General features: G+C 41.1%; 1 long non-coding RNA gene across 1 annotated transcript; it reads right to left on the bottom strand.

The window, feature by feature from the left end:
• Positions 1-839: 839 nt before the first annotated feature.
• On the bottom strand, positions 840-17,299 carry LOC147572460 (uncharacterized). The gene is made up of 4 exons (XR_015246344.1): positions 17,128-17,299; positions 11,241-11,311; positions 10,938-11,076; positions 840-1,163 (listed from the first exon to the last, which is right to left on the bottom strand). It is a non-coding gene; the product is annotated as an uncharacterized LOC147572460 (long non-coding RNA).
• Between the last annotated feature and the right edge of the window lie 587 nt (positions 17,300-17,886).

Genomic DNA, 17,886 nt, shown 5'->3' on the forward strand with positions numbered 1-17,886 from the left:
CCTCCCCCGTTCATGCTCTGTCTCTCTCTGTCCCAAAAATAAATAAACGTTGAAAAAAAAAAAAAAAAACAAACACAATTCCGATCCTATCTACATAGATAACATGAGATTCCCACGGGCTCAGTCCCACAAGGCTGCCCCCACTTCAGCTGCCAAATGACAGGTCCCTGTTGTCACCTGTGCTTCTGACTGCCTATACATCAGAGGTTCCCAAGACCCTCTCCTTGGGTTTGACTGATTCGCTAGAGTGGCTCCCAGAACTTAGAAAGCAGCTCCAACGGCCAGATGAAGAGATATATAGGGCGAATTTCTGAACAAAGGAGCATCTGTCCCTGTGGCATGTGGGGGCCTGTCATGGTGGTACGTGGAAGGGTTCTGCTTCACAACCTGGAAGCATCCGACCACCGTCCTCTAGATTTTTATGGAGGCTTTGTTACAAAGGCATGATTGATTAAATCATTGGCCGTCGCTGAATGATTCAACCTCCAGACCCTCTCTGGAACTCAGGGGGTGGAAATGAGAGTCCCAAGCTTCTATTCCAGTCAGTTCCCCTGGCAACGAGCCCTATCCTTAAGTGCAGGCTATGTTGCCTCATTAACATAACAAAAGATACCTTTATTGCTTTCATCTCCGAAAATTCCAAGGAGTTGAGGAGCTCTGTGCAGGGGATGAAAACCAAATATATATTTCTTATAAATCACAATATCACATTTCCTACCATTGTTTTTCAACTTCTTTCTCTGTTGCAGGGAGTATGGCCAGAGTTACACAAGATGAGTCCGCAAACAAAATGCAGTTAGGCGAAGGTCCTCAGACGTGAGTTGGAATGAGGCCCCGACTCCAGAATGAAGCTTCTTTTTATTAGGATAACTGCTGAAGACTACATGCATAAAGTCAGCTAAGCAAGTGTGTTAATCAATCTAATGGTTTAGCTTTTCAAGGTTGAATTTCAAGCTAATTGGTTTCTAGAACACTAGGAAGGGTCAGGTGTGAAGGATGATCTGGCCCTGGACAATGTTAACGGCTCTAGGTGTTCCTTACAAGCTGCAGCCTCGTTCAGCTGTGTAAACATGTCCCAAGGCCTTGCACCTTCTCCAGCTCTTCCCTTTTGAAGTCTCTTCCTTTGATGCTTCTCTTCTGCATCTCCCACATTTCTCTAGAGTCTAAAGCAAGAGACAGCAAACTTCCTGTAAAGGTTGAGGTAGTAAATACCTTTGCAGGCCATACAGTCCTGCCACAATGTGCGAAGTTAGGGAGATGATTCATTTTCAAAAGTACCGAATAAAAGCTGTGCTGTCTGGTTAAGAGTAAGGTTACAACCTATTGGAAATATGTACAAACCCCCCCACAATGGAGTCCCAAACCTTTAGACACTTCACTTCCTGGTTCTTCTTCCCCTTTCCATTTCGCGAGTGTATTTTCTCAGGCTTTGCAATGAGCATGTGCCAAAGAACAAAGAGAAGAGGGACCAAAAGTCTCTGAGTCATGCCAGGGATGTACATTTGTTCCAATCAGACTACTTTTTGCCTTACATGGACCTAGGGGACTTCCGGGTCAGGCTGTAACCTCTGTAGTACTCAGCCAATGAGGAACCAGGGGAGGGGCTTGCCTCTGTAGTACTCAGCCAATGAGGAACCAGGGGAGGGACTTATATGCTAGGAGATAAACTGTCTGCTGTAACTGCCCCAAGTGCGTCTGTCTGTCAGACACCTGCCCTTGCAAGAATGTTGATGAAAGCCTCACTTCACTGTGCTCCGAGTCTCCGCGTCCCTCCTTGATTGCGTCGGTGGGCTTACTCCTCACACATAACTACTCAGCTCCATGGCTATAGCTCGAAAGCAGCCATTGACAGTAATTAAATGAATGAGTATTGATGTGGGAAACAAAAGCAGAAAGAAATGTAGATAAAATTAAATTTCCTTATAACCTGCAGCTCATCGACAAATATTCCTCCAGGAACTCCTAACCGTCTTAATGTTAATGCTTTTCTAGAGGAAAAAACAAATTTAGCTTGACACTAGCTAGCCCTCCAGGATCCTGTGAGTCTTCTTTAGCGTATGAAAACCCTTTTGGAAACTTCCCCTTGACTTTACCACCCCCCAATTCCCAAGTATAAAATCAGTCACTCCTCACAATCCTGGGGCAACTCTACCCATAGGTCCTGTCCCTGTGCTTTAATAAAACCACCTTTTTGCATCAAAGACATCTCAAGAATTTTTTCTTGCCTGTTGGTTCTGAATTCCAACACTTCAAACCTTATCAAGTATGGCTATGGTTCAAAAAACTGTATTTATGGGCACTGAAATTTGAATCGCATACAATTTGCACGTATCATGAAATGGCATTTTTCTTTTGACTTTTTCAATCATATGAAAATGTAAAAACTATTCTTGACTTGCAGGCTGTATAAAAACAGAGTGGACCCAACTCTAGCCTGTGGGTCATAGTTTGTGGACCTTTTTTTAGAGTAGAAGTTAGGTCATCATTGGCATTCCACATTATCACAGGTTACCATTTAACCATAAGTCTCACCTCTGTCTAACTTGGACCATTAAACACTTTTCTAGGTTGTTGGCATGGCAGCCTCACACTTCAAGGTATCAGTTTATCACTCAAGATGGCAGATTTTGCCGCCATTCAAACAGCCCCAAGTCAGCCCCACACCTGACTTCCAAGAAGAAAATTGCAATCCTATCACCATTGATACAACAGTTTCCCAGGAAGTCCAAGAACTGGTACATGTTTGAACAGCCCTGATCACCTGGACACAGGGGTAAGTTACAGAATACTTCTGAAAACTTCCACCAATAAAACCAAAAAACAATATACACAACTTTCTAAATGGCAGAGAAGAGACAAACAGAGACAGCATTGTCCACATAGTAAGGAAAAACATGGAAATATTAAAAAATGGAAGCCATAAACACAATGGTGGAAATAAAGTCCAACTTTATCACTTGAAAATAAATGTAAATGGGTTAAACTCTCAAGCTGGTTGAATAAGACAAGGTCTAACTGCCAAAGATAAAACAAATGACACAAAAGGTTAGACCAAGGGACAAAATACTATGTCCTACAGACCAAGTCCAGCCCAGTCCACTCTCTACTTTTACAAATAAAGTTTTATTGGAACACAGCCATGCCTATCTGTTTACATACCTCCCATGGCTGTTTTCTGTAGAGTAGTCGCAACAGAGACCATCTGGCCCACAAAGCCTAAAATATTTATCTGACTCTTTACAAAAAAAAAAAGTTTACTGACCCCTATATTAGGCAATGAAGGATAGACTAAGATATGGAATACAAATAAAAATACATCATTTATTCTAATATTATTAATAAAGTGAAATGAAATGTCAGCCTTCACCAAGTATACAGAAAATCTCTTCGTGTTAATGAAGAGGAAAATGAGCTCAGAATAGAACAACTCACATTTTTTTTCTATTTCTTTTTAAGCTACATAATAATCTCCTAAAATAGAGACTTATTTAATTTCCAACATCATAATTCTTCCTTTGTAATCAATGAAGTTTAAATAATAGTGTTTCTTTCTATTTAAACCAATTCTTCAATATCTAATTTACCTCCTTACTCAAAGGGTTTGAGTAAACCCACAACAAAAGACTGTGGGCACAGTGTTTGATAATGCTGAAATGAATTTTGGTGAAACAAATGAAAACTTTTAGGAAATTATGTACAATCTGCATCTACAACACACATAAGACTTTAACAACTTCATTAAACCAAATTGCTTTACATAAAATGTTTTTTTAATTAGATAAATGCAATATTTCTCTACCTTTACACTTTTCCTATACTGGGTTAAGCTTTTTATTTTTTTCATTTATTTATTTTTAAAGATTTTATTTTTTCGCGGTCTGTGAGTTCGAGCCCCGCGTCAGGCTCTGGGCTGATGGCTCAGAGCCTGGAGCCTGTTTCCGATTCTGTGTCTCCCTCTCTCTCTGCCCCTCCCCCATTCATGCTCTGTCTCTCTCTGTCCCAAAAATAAATAAAACGTTGAAAAAAAATTTAAAAAAAAAAAAAAAAAAAAAAAAAAAAGATTTTATTTTTAAGTAATCTCTACACCCAACGTGGGGCTCAAATTCACAGCCCCAAGATCAAGAGTCACATGCTCCACTGACAGAGCTAGGTAGGCGCCCCTGGATTAAACTTTTTAAACCACAATCTGGAAACATCATTGCTCACTTATTTGGAATATATGCTCCTCTCTTTTAATGGCTTGGAGAGCTCTGTCCTAGTGTGAAGGGAATTCTCCCCTGGAACCAAGTGAGCTTACATGCTCTTAAAGAAACCGGTTCCTTTAACACTTCTGAGTCATAAAAACAAAGAGCCCGCATACCCATTACATATATTTTAATCCACTGCTTAGTTTTGGAACATCTATGACAGACAGTGTATACATCCATGAGTTCCTCGGGTAATTAATATCATGAAATAGTGTCTATCCTGCTCCAACACTCTTGGACAATTTGTTCATTTGGAACAAGCAGGACTGTGCCACATCCCCACTCTCCCTCCTATTTATTCATCTCACAAATATTTACTGAGTGTCCACTGTATGTATTAGCCAGGGTTCTCTAGAGAAACAAAACAATGAGGAGATAGATGATAGATAGACAGATAGATAGATAGATAGATAGATAGATAGATAAACAGATACATATAGATAGATCTCTATCTATATATAAAGAGAGAGACAGAGACAGACAGAGGAAGAGAGGGAGAGAAAGAAAATTATTGTAAAGAATTGGCTCACATGATTATGGAGGCTGGCAAGTCTGAAATTTGCAGGCAGACTGGAGACCCAAGAAAGAGATAATGTTGTAGTCTTGAAGCTAAAGTCTATCTACAGGCAGAATTCATTCCTTGGGAGAGCTCAGTCTTTTCTCTTAAGGCCTTCAACTGGTTGGATGAGGTCCACTGATAGAATGAAGAACAATCTCCTTACTCAAAGTCTCCTGATTTAAATACTCATCATATCTCAAATAAAACTTTCACAGAAAGATCCAGACTGGTGTTTGACCATGGGCACCACAGCCTACCCAAACTGATGCATAAAATTAACTATCACACCCACTGTGTGCCAGGCACTGAGGACTCAGAATTGGACAAGGCTGACAGACCCATGATCTTGAGCAGCATAAAAATACAGATTCACAGAGCAAAGCTGAATTAATACAAAATATGTAGAGAACAAACATATAGGCAGCCGTGTAATGTGGAGAGAGCTGGAGGATTTGGGAGATCCAGTAAGGCAAACTTGACCTCGTGGTCACTGACGTAGGAGGAGTGTGCTGAGAGTTGGCTCTTCACCCAGTGCACACACATATGGGAAAGCACCTATGGGGAAAACGCTCAACAGAATAGCCATTGTGTCATTTCCCCCTGTCCTGACGATGTCTCCATGTTTCTTCCATCTTTTCACAGGACTCACTGAGAAAAGAGACTAAAATGCATCCCTTTGGGAAAGCGCCATTCAACTTAGCTACCAAGACTTGGCCAGCATTTCTTCTGGTGACAGACCCAGTGAATTCCCACCATTGCCGTGGTTTGCACATTGTCTATTTTGTTTCACTGGAGTCAGATCTGTGACTTTGCATGACCTCCAGTCCCTTTTACAAAGCATACTAGCCTCCTACAACCTGAACGTGATCTTTGTAATTGCATAATCTCATCAAGCCTTTCCCAGGTGTATCATAATCCATTTATGATCCAGAAGGAGATACAAGTACCACGTTAACCAATAGTTGAGCAACAGTTAGAGAATTACTCAAGAATCAAGAGTAACTTGTTACCGTGAGTTTTGAGAGAGAAAAACGGTTTGTCAGAATAATCTGATCCCGTCAAGACCCTGCAAGTCCCACAGCTGAGAGGAGGTGATTCCACTGGTTAGGCTCAGCTACTTTAAACCCTGGGGCACCGCAATCTGGGGATTTTCTTTGTGTCTTTTGCTGTTCCCCTGTGGCCCTGTATCTTGTCTTTCCTCTAATTGTTAAGCTCCTGAGTTCTCAAATTTATTTCATAATGACTGCACCTATGGTTCCTCTAGTCCCTCACCCTGGTAACTTTCTTCTGATTTCCTAAAAGCTTCTTCTGTTTTAACTTTTCATTCACCAGGGACTGTATACAACTCTTACACACAGTAATTCAACACACAGAACCCAAGCTCCTGCTCTTGTAGCTTGGGTTCTGTCAATATCAAATTCTGTCAATATCAAAAGATATTGACAAATATCTTTTAGGGACGAAACACTGATCCTTGTACGGAAAGGGAAGAAACATATATTTTGTATTGATTTTTGTTTATTTATTTATGTGTATAATGTTTATTTATTTCTGAGAGAGACAAAGACAGTGCAAGTGGGAGAGGGGCAGAGAGAGAGAGGGAGACACAGAATCTGAAGCAGGCTCCAGGCTCCGAGCTGTCAGCACAGAGCCTGACACGGGGCTCGAACTCACCGTGAGATCATGACCTGAGTTGAAGTCAGACGCTTAACCGAGTCACCCAGGTGCCCCTTGTACTGATTTTTAAATAGAATATCGATTCTGTCCCCTAAAATATGTTGGTAGGCAAATTCTACTTAAGTCATGAAATTATTTTACGCCCTTAATTCTGAAAACCTTTTCCTCCTCATATTAGCATTATCTTAAAAATATTTCATTAATATGATGCCTTGGCACCTTTGTAAATTTAAGCGTTGCATATTATTATCCAAGTAATAAAGCAGTGGGAAAGTCAGCAGGAGGACAATTCTTTATGAGTCCCCGAAGAGACTCACGTCACACTCGAGGTGATACTGGTATAGGGCTTACAGCTACAAGACTCAATATACAGAGGTGCTTTAAAATGTTATTAAGAGTTAAATGCAGTGGATCTTGAAGGCAGTATGCTAAGTGAAACAAATCAGACAGAGAAAGTCAAAGACCATATGATCTCACTCATGTGAGATCTCAAAACAAACAAAAAGGAAAAACAAAAAAGGAACTCACAGATCCAGAGAACAGATCGGTGGTTGTCAGATGGGTAAAGGGGATTGGAAGGTACACACTTCCAGTTACAAAATAAAATAAATAAGTCCTGGGGATGTAATGTACAGCATGGGGACTGTAGTTAACAATACTGAATTGTATATTTGAAAGTTGCAAGAGAGTAGATCTTAAAAGTTTTCATCACAAGAAAAAACATTCTGTAACTATATGAGGGGATGGACTGAATTACTGTGGTGACCATTTCACCATATATGCAAATATCAAATCATTCTTTTGAACACCTGAGACTTAAATAGTGTTGTAAGTCAATTATGCCTCGATTAAAAAAAAGTTATGGGATGCTTGGGTGGCCCAGTTGGTTAAGCATCTGACTTTGGCTCAGGTCATGATCTCACAGCTCTTAAGTTCGAGCCCTGTGTCAGGCTCTGGTCTGACAGCTCAGAGCCTGGAGCCTGCTTCAGATTCTGTCTCCCTGTCTGCCCCTGCCCCGCTTGTGTGTCTGCGTTCTCTCTCTCTCTCTGTCCCTCTCAAAAATAAATGAATAAACATTTTTTTAAAAAGTTATATCTGAAAATCTGAGGTTGGGGCGCCTGGGTGGCTCAGTCAGTTAAGCAACTGACTCTTGATTTCAGCTCAGGTCATAATCTCACAGTCATGAAAGTAAGCTCCACACTGAGCATGGAGCCTGCTGGGGATTCTCTCTCTTCCTCTTCTGCTGCTCCTCCACCCCCCCTTAAAATAAATACACATTAAAAAAAAGAAAAAAGAAAAAACCCTAAAGTTCCAATGCTAGTTCCATCCAAGGACCTTTCTAGTGGAAGATCTCTTTGGTGGATAGTCCGGTACATTTTTCCTTGGCAAGATAAATAGCACTTATTTCTACTTCTTGTTTTGCTTTTTAATGTTTATTTATTTATTTTGAGAGAGAGAGAGGCAAAGAGAGAGGGGAAGAGAGAATTCCGAGCAGGCTCCATGCTGTCAGCAAGGAGCCTGACATGGGGATGAAACTCACAAAGATGAGATCATGACCTTAGCTGAAATCAGGAGTCATTTAACTGACTAAGCCACCCAGGCGCCCCACTTCTAAATTATTTCTAAATTAAGAAGATAGAAATTGAAATACTGTTGGACCAGAAGCACTGGGAGCACCGGATTTTATGATTATCTCCTCCATAATGCAATTCTTCAAACACTGGCATTATAACTTCTGGGGTTTTTTTTCTTTCTTTCTCGAACTTTTATTTTGTTAATTTGCTATTGCATCCCTTTGGTACTTAGCAGATTGCTTCCCCTTATGATTGTTTAATATATATATTTGTTTAATTCAAATTTAATACAGATATGAAATTAAGGGCAGAGAAATCAGGCACTAAGGACAATGAAATGGGAGAACAATACAAAATCAGGCAAGACCCTTAGTAAAAACTGCCCTGGAATCAATAGATACTACATTCACCTCCCCCAGTTGTTACATTCTCATTGAACTTTTTATGCATAGTGGAATTTTCTAACTACTTATTAAAACACAGGCTACTATTTACTAAGAAGGTTCTATGTCCCAGGCACTGCACCAGAGAGATGCCCTGTACTCATAAGCATCAATAATGGGAATAACTGATGAAGATCCAGTTGCCTGGAAAGGGAATGAAATAGTACAACTTTTTTTTCTTTATTTATGATAGTAAAACTGGAAAAAAAATCTAAAATGTGCAACAATAAATTATATAGTGGAAATGTCTGCAGCCATTAAAATTCATTAATTCATTTAACAAATTTTTCCTGAGAGCCTCCATGCACATGGAAATGTGTTCATAAAATTGTTAGGCTCTAAAGAAGTTTATATTCTGTAAATGGTATATGTAAATTTAGATATATACATATATTCTTATTTTTAGTAGATTTCTGCAGGAGTAAGAGTAAAGTGTCATGATATTGACATTGTTTTCAAAAGATACAGCCAAAAGTATGCGTGTGTATGTGTGTAAGAGAAAGAAAATGAAAGGGACAAAACATGAATAACTAATGAAACTAGGTAAAAGGTATAAAGGTGTTTATTACACTAGCTGTTCAGTTCTTTTGTAAGCTTGAGAATCAAAAAAAAAATTAGGAAAAAACATATTCTCTACAATGATTTATCTATGTGCCACAGCTGGGCCACCAATTTGGGTTTAACTTTTATTAATCAAACCAAAAAGGGAAATGCAGATAAGCAAACCATAGGGCTTATGAAATAAAAACAGACCAACTGGTAAGGAGAACAAAAATTATACTCAGTATTAAGATGAGGCAGGAGTTTTTCTGGGGGTTCCTATCAATGAGGACGCTTTGTTATAATAACAATATCCTTCATGGCGTCTTTAGCCTCGTTGCAACAGGATCTCAATTGATCTGGTTCCTCTTCTTTTTGCTAATGAAATTTCCTCCTGTGATATGTTTTAGAATAATCGGCCTACTGTCTTTTGAGAAATCTTGGCTAAATATTGTTTCTCTCAACAGTAATTTTTCTAAATATTGAGAATGTTGTCTCTGAAAGTTACTCTGGAGTCGAGTAATTTTTAAGAAGGTCATTTTGATCACAATTATAGAATGGGAGTCACACTGTTTTCTGGAACTGAGAGTCCGAAATGGGGCAGCTGTCGTTAAAGTAGGTCATCTCTCCAACCTAAGATACAAGCCCAAAGAGAGCTTGAGGCCAACATTCTTCACCATACATGGTTTTGAATCTGCTCCACACAGGCAAATGGTTGAGAAATTTCAACCATCTCAAATGATTGAGAAAAAGAGCTGATTGTTCTACTCCATCCAGAATGATTTTAATCCGGAAAAAAAAAAATTTATAGAAGTTTCTAAGGACCATTCATCTTTAAAATTTTCTGTTTAATCCTTTCAGGTAAACTTTGAAATATATTCCAATACAAATGAGCTAATTTATTATTAGAGATTATAATTTATATGACAGGTAAAAGTTGAGAAACATTTACCAAAAATAAGAAATTTAGATTTAGATTAGAATAGCTAAATTTACCATTTTTTTTCTAGCAACAACCAACTATCAGGGTCATTTGTCTATTTAGTCTCCTCAAATATCAGAACTTTGGGAAAAATATTACCTATTTTTTAAATAAGATATAAGATTAGGTTGGGAGAGAAGATATGGGGAGGGTGGGGGAGAAGAGTGAAATGTTCAGTTATTCCAGATTAAAAATCCAATTTTACATGTTTTTTTTTTATTTTTTTTTAACGTTTATTTATTTTTGAGACAGGGAGAGACAACATGAAAGAGGGAGGGTCAGAGAGAGAGGGAGGGTCAGAGAGAGAGGGAGACACAGAATCTGAAACAGGCTCCAGGGTCTGAGCTGTCAGCACAGAGCCTGACACGGGGCTCGAACTCACGGACCGTGAGATCATGACCTGAGCTGAAGTCGCATGCTTAACTGACTGAGCCACCCAGGCGCCCCCAATTTTACATGTTTTTAAAAATCTATAGCTTTACCATGATGCAAGAGTGAGAACTTTGATCTTTTACTTAAACATACAAAGGGCCAACTGTTTGGAACTGGACAAAGTTCATCTTTTTCCTTCTTAGGTAAAATCCACTGAAAGTAGCAGCTCCAAGTGATCAGAACAATTTTTTTTAAGTTTATTTATTTATTTTGAGACACAGAGACCATGAGTGGGGTAGGGGCAGAGAAAGAGAGAGAGAGAGAGAGAATTCCAAGCAAGTTCCACACTGTCAGCACGGAAACCAATGCAGGGCTTGAGCTCACAAACTGTGAAGTCGTGTCTTGAGTCCAAATCAAGAGTCGGACACTTAACCAACCAGGTGCCCCAGAACTATTTCAGAGCTAACTGAAGTTTCATGATAATAGACATAGATATTTTTAAGAAAGTAGAGGCAGACATAACAATCTCAAGGGAAAACTTACATCTTGCTTATCTTCTGCTCTGTGAGGAAGCCTCCATTTCAGAAACACCTCCATATCTGGGAGTGTCGTTCTCTGGAGCCCAGCCTTTCTTCATCATGGAAAATTGAAGTCTCTCTCTTCTTTCGATGATTATCAGGTCCTACAAGTGTGAGACAACCATTTGGGTAAATGTACCTGCTCTGCAGACCTAAACTCTCCTTTGGTGGGGTCATCCCATTACAAAGCCCAGATACAGCTGCCCATCGGAGCCCCATTCTACCACCAACTTTATTAGCAATACAATTGTGTTTCAGTTACTTATACCTGACTCTTGTGTCTTGATCTTGAATTATTTCTGAGTTCAGTAGAGATATAAGGGCTGTGAGCAATTATCACTGCAAAACAAAAGCACAATTGTGAGAAATTTTGGAAGTGGAAGGACAGGAATGGAATGAAAGGCTGTAAACACATGTGAAATCAGGACAACTGTTAGGAGGTAGAAGAAATGAGAATCTATTGGTGAGAAAAAAAAAATCCCAAATAAAAAAGTATAAGAATATTAAGTGGGATCCTACAACCTCTCCCTGGCTTCTACCCCCTCATCCACAGCACCTTGAAAGTCTCAGGAAGAATGAACAAAAATGGCAGACTCTTCACTATGAAATGGGAATCTAGAGACTCTTGATGTGGGAACATCAAATCCTAATTTTATTTCTCTAGGAATTCTACCAGTATCCCATCCTTGGTAACAGGAGAGATACAGTTTACCAACTAAATTCCATGTAAGATCTCAACTGCCCTTAAGGACTCCTAGGTGAAAAAAGTCAGATTCTGGTCATTCTTCCTAAACATTCCATTTATTAAGCCCAGGCGTCCATGAAACTATGTCTTTCCTGTTTGCTAGAATATTGCTAGAATTTGCTAGAATTCTGTAAGTCCAAGACAAGACCACAAGATTTATATCACTGAGTCTCAACCTCGTCAAGACAGTGGCACCCACAATCTCAAAATAATGGCAGGATGTGAAGATGAGACAGAATTTCATGATCAGTTCCTCATGAAGCATGACAAGGCTATTTGCACCATGCCAGGCCACAGTACAAATATCTTACCAGTTAGGACCCTAACCGGTAAGCCCATTTAGGGACAAGACTGTCACCTGTATCCTAGTGTCCTAAGAATAGCTGTGGCGATGGCTGTTCTTTGTCTCTTTCTTCCAACATAAGTACATTTATTTTCGCACTACTATTTCCAACAGAGCCCCCTTTCGCTTCTTCTTTAACTTTCTAGTAAAAGCTACTCTGCTTTTCCTTTCCATTCACTTCTGTTCATTTTAGTCTGGGCAAAAATTCCAGAGTTAGATTGATTCCTTATCCCACCCAACCAGCCCATACACACAGTCGGCTAACTCATGACTTAGGAAATGGGTCAGGAATCACTTCAGAATAGCAGAACTTTTTTGTGGGGGGGGGGGGGAGGGGGCGGGGTTGACTTTGGTATAGTTAACTTCATACAGGAAAATTCAGCAGAGACAGCAGCCTAAGCCCTAGTCATTTCCATCTTGCGTATATAATACTATATATTACACTTATATAAGCTTATTCAACATACATTCATTTATCAATGAGTATTTTTCAGAAGTCACACTTCTACAAATCTGTGATGAGAAGTTCACATCATTCTAAACAGCTTTTCTGAACTCTGTATAGAACAGATAAATAAAACTGCCAAATATTTTAAAAACTCAAACTTTACGACGGCTGTCCAAGATTTGCCTCTTTCTCAATAAATATTAATGAAGTTCATTTACCTATCAAAATGTGTCTTCATAGGCTCAAGATGATTTCAGTTTAAAGCAACATCATAACTTTGTTAAAAGGTAAAAAGTCAGGGGCGCTTGGGTGGCTCAGTTGCTCAACCAGCTGACTCTGGATTTCAGCTCAGGTCATGATTTCACGGTTCGTGAGTTCTAGCCGCTGGTTGGGCTCTCCGCTCTCTGCTCATGTTCTCTTTCTCTCTTAAAATAAATAAGTAAACTTTAAAAAAAAAAAGGTAAAAAGTCAGAAAGATGTGATGGTATTACACATTGAGTACGTCTGAGGAAATTTTTTATTGAACTGGTTAATTGTCTCAACATTTTACACAGTCACTTGACAGGTTCTCTTGTTCACCAGCGACTACCCCTACTCAAGCAGTAGCAGAATCTAAGTATATCTAAAATGGTTCATCTATTTAAGAGTCTTTCTTGGAAATTTCTGGAGATTGGGGCATTCCTCTATTTTCATGTTAGTGCACATTCGCCACAACTCTCTGGAAGTTCCGTGTTGTTTATTTCTACACCAGAAGTAGTATAGTTTAGTGATGACATTATGAAGTGGGGTTCGTGAGCAGACAACTAAGAAAGAATTCTTGAGACGTTTTTGGTGCAAAAAGGTGACTTTTTTATAGCACAGGGACAGGACCTGTGGGCAGAAAGAGCTGCACTAGAGTTGTGAGGAGTGACTGATTATATACTTTTTAACTAGTAGGGGTTAGGGACAGAGTATGTCTCTTAGGAATTTGGAAGCAAGGCTTTCAGGACCTTGAGGGGCTAGCTGCTGTTAAGATAAGGTTACTTTCGGGGCGCCTGGGTGACTCAGTCACTGAAGTGTCTGGCTCTTGGTTTCGGCTCAGGTCATGATCTCATGCTTTCGTGAGTTTGGGGAGTTCCATCCTGGAATTGGGTTCCGTGCTGACAGGGCGGAGTCTGCTGGAGATTCTCTGTCTCCCTCTCTCTCTGCCCCTCCCCGACTTGTGCTCTCTCTCTCTCTCTCTCTCAAAAATAAATTGAAAAAAAAATTGAAAAAAAAGACAAAGTTATCTTTAGTTTTTTTTTGTTTTTTTTTTTTTTTTAATTTTTTTTTTTCAACGTTTATTTATTTTTGGGACAGAGAGAGACAGAGCATGAACGGGGGAGGGGCAGAGAGAGAGGGAGACACAGAATCGGAAACAGGCTCCAGGCTCCAGGCTCCAGGCTCCGAGCCATCAGCCCAGAGCCCGACGCGGGGCTCGGGCTCGAACTCACGGACCGCGAGATCGTGACCTGGCTGAAGTCGGACGCTTAACCGACTGCGCCACCCAGGCGCCCCTCTTTAGTTTTTAATAAAACAAAAACATTAAGGCAGTAAGGCAGCCATGAGTTCCTTGAAGAAGGTCACACTCTACAGGTTTCAGTTGTCTGTCAGTGGGCTGCAAGCTGTAAGGAGATTTCATAGAAGCTACCTTTCTCTAGTCTTTGTTTCCCTCATCATTTGGTTTCTAAGAAGTTGTGTTCTGGCACCAAAGAGCTTGAGTTCAAATCCCACCCCTGCCGTTTTTCAGCTGTGTGGCCTTAGCCGCGTTTATCTACAATCACTATGTTCAGTTTCCTCATCTGTACAGTGAAGGTGATAATATCTCCGTTTAAATAAGTTAATACATTGAAGATGTTTGAAATAGTACCTGCCATATCATGAGCAATCAAAAGAGTAGCTATGTTGGGGCGCCTGGGTGGCGCAGTCGGTTAAGCGTCCGACTTCAGCTCAGGTCACGATCTCTCGGTCCGTGGGTTCGAGCCCCGCGTCGGGCTCTGGGCTGATGGCTCAGAGCCTGGAGCCTGTTTCCGATTCTGTGTCTCCCTCTCTCTCTGCCCCTCCCCCGTTCATGCTCTGTCTCTCTCTGTCCCAAAAATAAATTAAAAAAAAAAAAAAGTTGGAAAAAAAAAAAGAGTAGCTATGTTACTAAGTGTTAGAAATCATTTCAACCGTACTTATGTATACATGACCCATTTATGATCCCGAATAAATATTCCTTTTTTTAAGGTTTATGTGTTTTGAGAGAGAGAGAGAGAGAGAGAGAGAGAGAGCAGGAGAGGGGCAGAGGGAGAGAGTGGGAGAGAGAGAATCCCAAGCAGGCTCCTCACTGTCAGCACAGAGCCCAGTGCGGGGCTCAAACCCACAAACCGTGAGATCATGACCTGAGCCAAAATCGAGAGTCGGTGGCTTAACCAATTGAGCCACCCAGGCGCCCCTGATTCAATATTCTTTAGTGTAAAAAAATTTCATATGAAACCAAGTGTTCGCTCTCAAGCTCTTCGGGAACATCCGAAAGCTAATCTGAAACTGCCCCCTGGTTACAGGGGGCAGGGAGAGACCTAAGAAACAGGCAGCCACACCAGGTTGCAGGTGGCAGTTTTTTTTTTTTTTTCAACGTTTATTTATTTTTGGGACAGAGAGAGACAGAGCATGAACGGGGGAGGGGCAGAGAGAGAGGGAGACACAGAATCAGAAACAGGCTCCAGGCTCCGAGCCATCAGCCCAGAGCCTGACGCGGGGCTCGAACTCACGGACCGCGAGATCGTGACCTGGCTGAAGTCGGACGCTTAACCGACTGCGCCACCGAGGCGCCCCGCAGGTGGCAGTTTTAATAAGCAAGGGAATTGATGTATGAGGCTAATCCTGGATGACCTCCCCACATCCACCTGCTGAATCTTAAAAGCTCATATAGAGGCGTTAACCGGGTTTCGTTATGTATGCCAGCCTGATGCTCTCAACACCACATTGCCAACTCAAGGCTGTGTCCTTGGAGCAGCCTCTGGGAGCAGCCAAGGCAAGCAGAACCCACATCCCAAGGATGGGGAGGAGGTGAGGAGCCTCCAAGTGCCCAGGGTCAGCTCACAGGTCAGATGGTCATCACAACCTCTCAATGACCTCTCCAACACAAAGGTAAACACCTTCAAAGTCAGCAAGTTCATTTGTGTTTCTGGTGAACATGATGTCAGAGTTCACTGAGAATGTCTACATTATTTCTTTTTCAAAGATAGAGTTATACCATACATACTGTTTTGTGACGTACCTGTAAATTATTTCCGCAAGCCACCAATATTGGGCGTTTCTGCTGTTCCAAGTAATCCCCTATTATTGTTCTGACATGGGCTCACCTCTTTCTCTTTGGGAGGTGTGAGCTCTGCTCAGAGCAAAAGCCCAGGGCTGGTCGATTTGCTCAGCTTCCAGTTAATTACCCAATTTGGGGTCCCCACTCATTGATTTCAGTTCTACTTTGTTACCTTTTGTCCTACTTCCAAGGTCTGATTCTTTGATCGGCGGAACCTGTAAAGTACACGGAAAACTACAAGTCTAATACTTCTTCTTACTTTTGCCCCACTTGCAGAGTTCTCTGTAGATGCTTCACTTCTCAGGAGACCTGGCTCCAGACACTCCCCAACTCCCGACCCCCACCCCCACCCCCACTAGTCCAAGTGCTCTATTTTCCGAGAATTGCTGTTTATGAATTTGTTAGAAAAAGAAGGCTGGGAGACTACCTTTGCTACCTCAAAGAGTTGTGGCTGGTGGACAGCTTGCAGCTCTCCCAGTCAGAACGGCTAATGGGGAGGAGCGATTGCATGAGAAGGAGCCAAATGTCATTTTAAAAAATGCCACCGGTGAAGGGGGTCAAAGTCCTGGGGATGTAACGTACAACACGGTGACTACAGTTAATAAGACGGTTGTAGGGGCGCCTGGGTGGCTCAGTGGGTTAAGCGTCCAACTCTTGATCTTGGCTTCGGTCATGATCTCTTGGTTCATGGGTTTGAGCCCTGCGTTGGGCTCTGTGTTGACAGCACGGAGCCTGCCTGGGATTCTCTATTTCTCTGCCCCTCCCCTACTTGCTCTCTCTCTCTTTCTGTCAAAAATAAATTTAAAAAAATTAAAAAAAAAAATCGTGTTGTGTATTTGAAAGTTGCTAAGAGAGTAAATCTTGGAAGTTCTCACCCCAGGAAGAAAAAGATTTGTAACTACATGCGGTGATGGATATTAACAAGGCTTATTGTGATCACTTCTCAACATATGCAAATATCAGATCATTACGGAATACACGTGAAAATAACATAATGTTGTGTGTCCATCCTACCTCAATTAGAAAAAGAAAAAAAGACACAGGCCACAGCACCACTGCTTTATATACACAACTTCCCCTAGTTTAAAGACACCGTGAAGAAAAGCTAATGCTTCTCACTCACAAATAAGAAGTATTTAAATGTAATTTTGAGAAAATAAATTCTATTGTGCCATGTGGTTGGTCATTAGTATCGCTTTTTTCTTCATAATTTCTTTCTTTTGTATAGTTTTTGATGACTTTATTCATCTAAAAAAAGTAATGCTTTCATATTTAAATAAGTTATAGCAAAACTCCATACAGTATTTGATATATCCTAAACAGCTTTCAGCTGCCGCATGTCAGATCCTCATGGAATAAAGTTTTCGTAACATCATTCTCAACTCTTCCTTCACATTCAATTCCCAAAAATGGAAGCAGTGGGAGGCACATCATCCCACGTAGTGGCTGAAAGACTCAGCCTCCAAAGTCAAACTGACTGGGATTCAAATCCCAGTGCTTCCTCTTATTGCTGTGTGATGTCGGGCAGGTTGCCTCACCCCACCAAGTCTCCGTGTCCTCCTCTGTGACATGTGAATGCCAGTCCCTACCCCACAGAGGACTCGTGTCTATGAAATGAATAAATCCTGTGTGGCCCACGTTCACACCATGCCCTGGGCCAGACGCTATTACGATTACTGTGCTTTTTCTGCTGCATTCTATCCTACCGAGGGCAGAAATGGAAGTGAGCTCATGATCTTTGACAAACGCCAGGCACAAAGCAGAGACACCATGGCAACAGGAGGCCCCCACCCCTGCCCTCATGTAATATCCCTGAAAGTTTATCCAAGCCAAGCCTGAGAAATCCTCTGAGAATATACTTTAAATGTCTTTAAAAGCTCCAAACTTGCACTTCTTAGAGGAGTGAACATGTAGTTTCCTGAAGCCAATCCTAATAGCTATGGTTTCCTAGCACCCTGAAGATGCCCATTAAAAATGTTCATTTGGGGGCGCCTGGGTAGCTCAGTCGGTTAAGCATCCGACCTTGATCTCGACTCAGGTCATGGTCTCACAGAGAGCT

This window comes from Puma concolor, chromosome E4, assembly GCF_028749965.1.
Source record: "Puma concolor isolate L17-30 chromosome E4, mPumCon1.1.hap2, whole genome shotgun sequence".
Taxonomy (NCBI): Eukaryota; Metazoa; Chordata; class Mammalia; order Carnivora; family Felidae; genus Puma; species Puma concolor.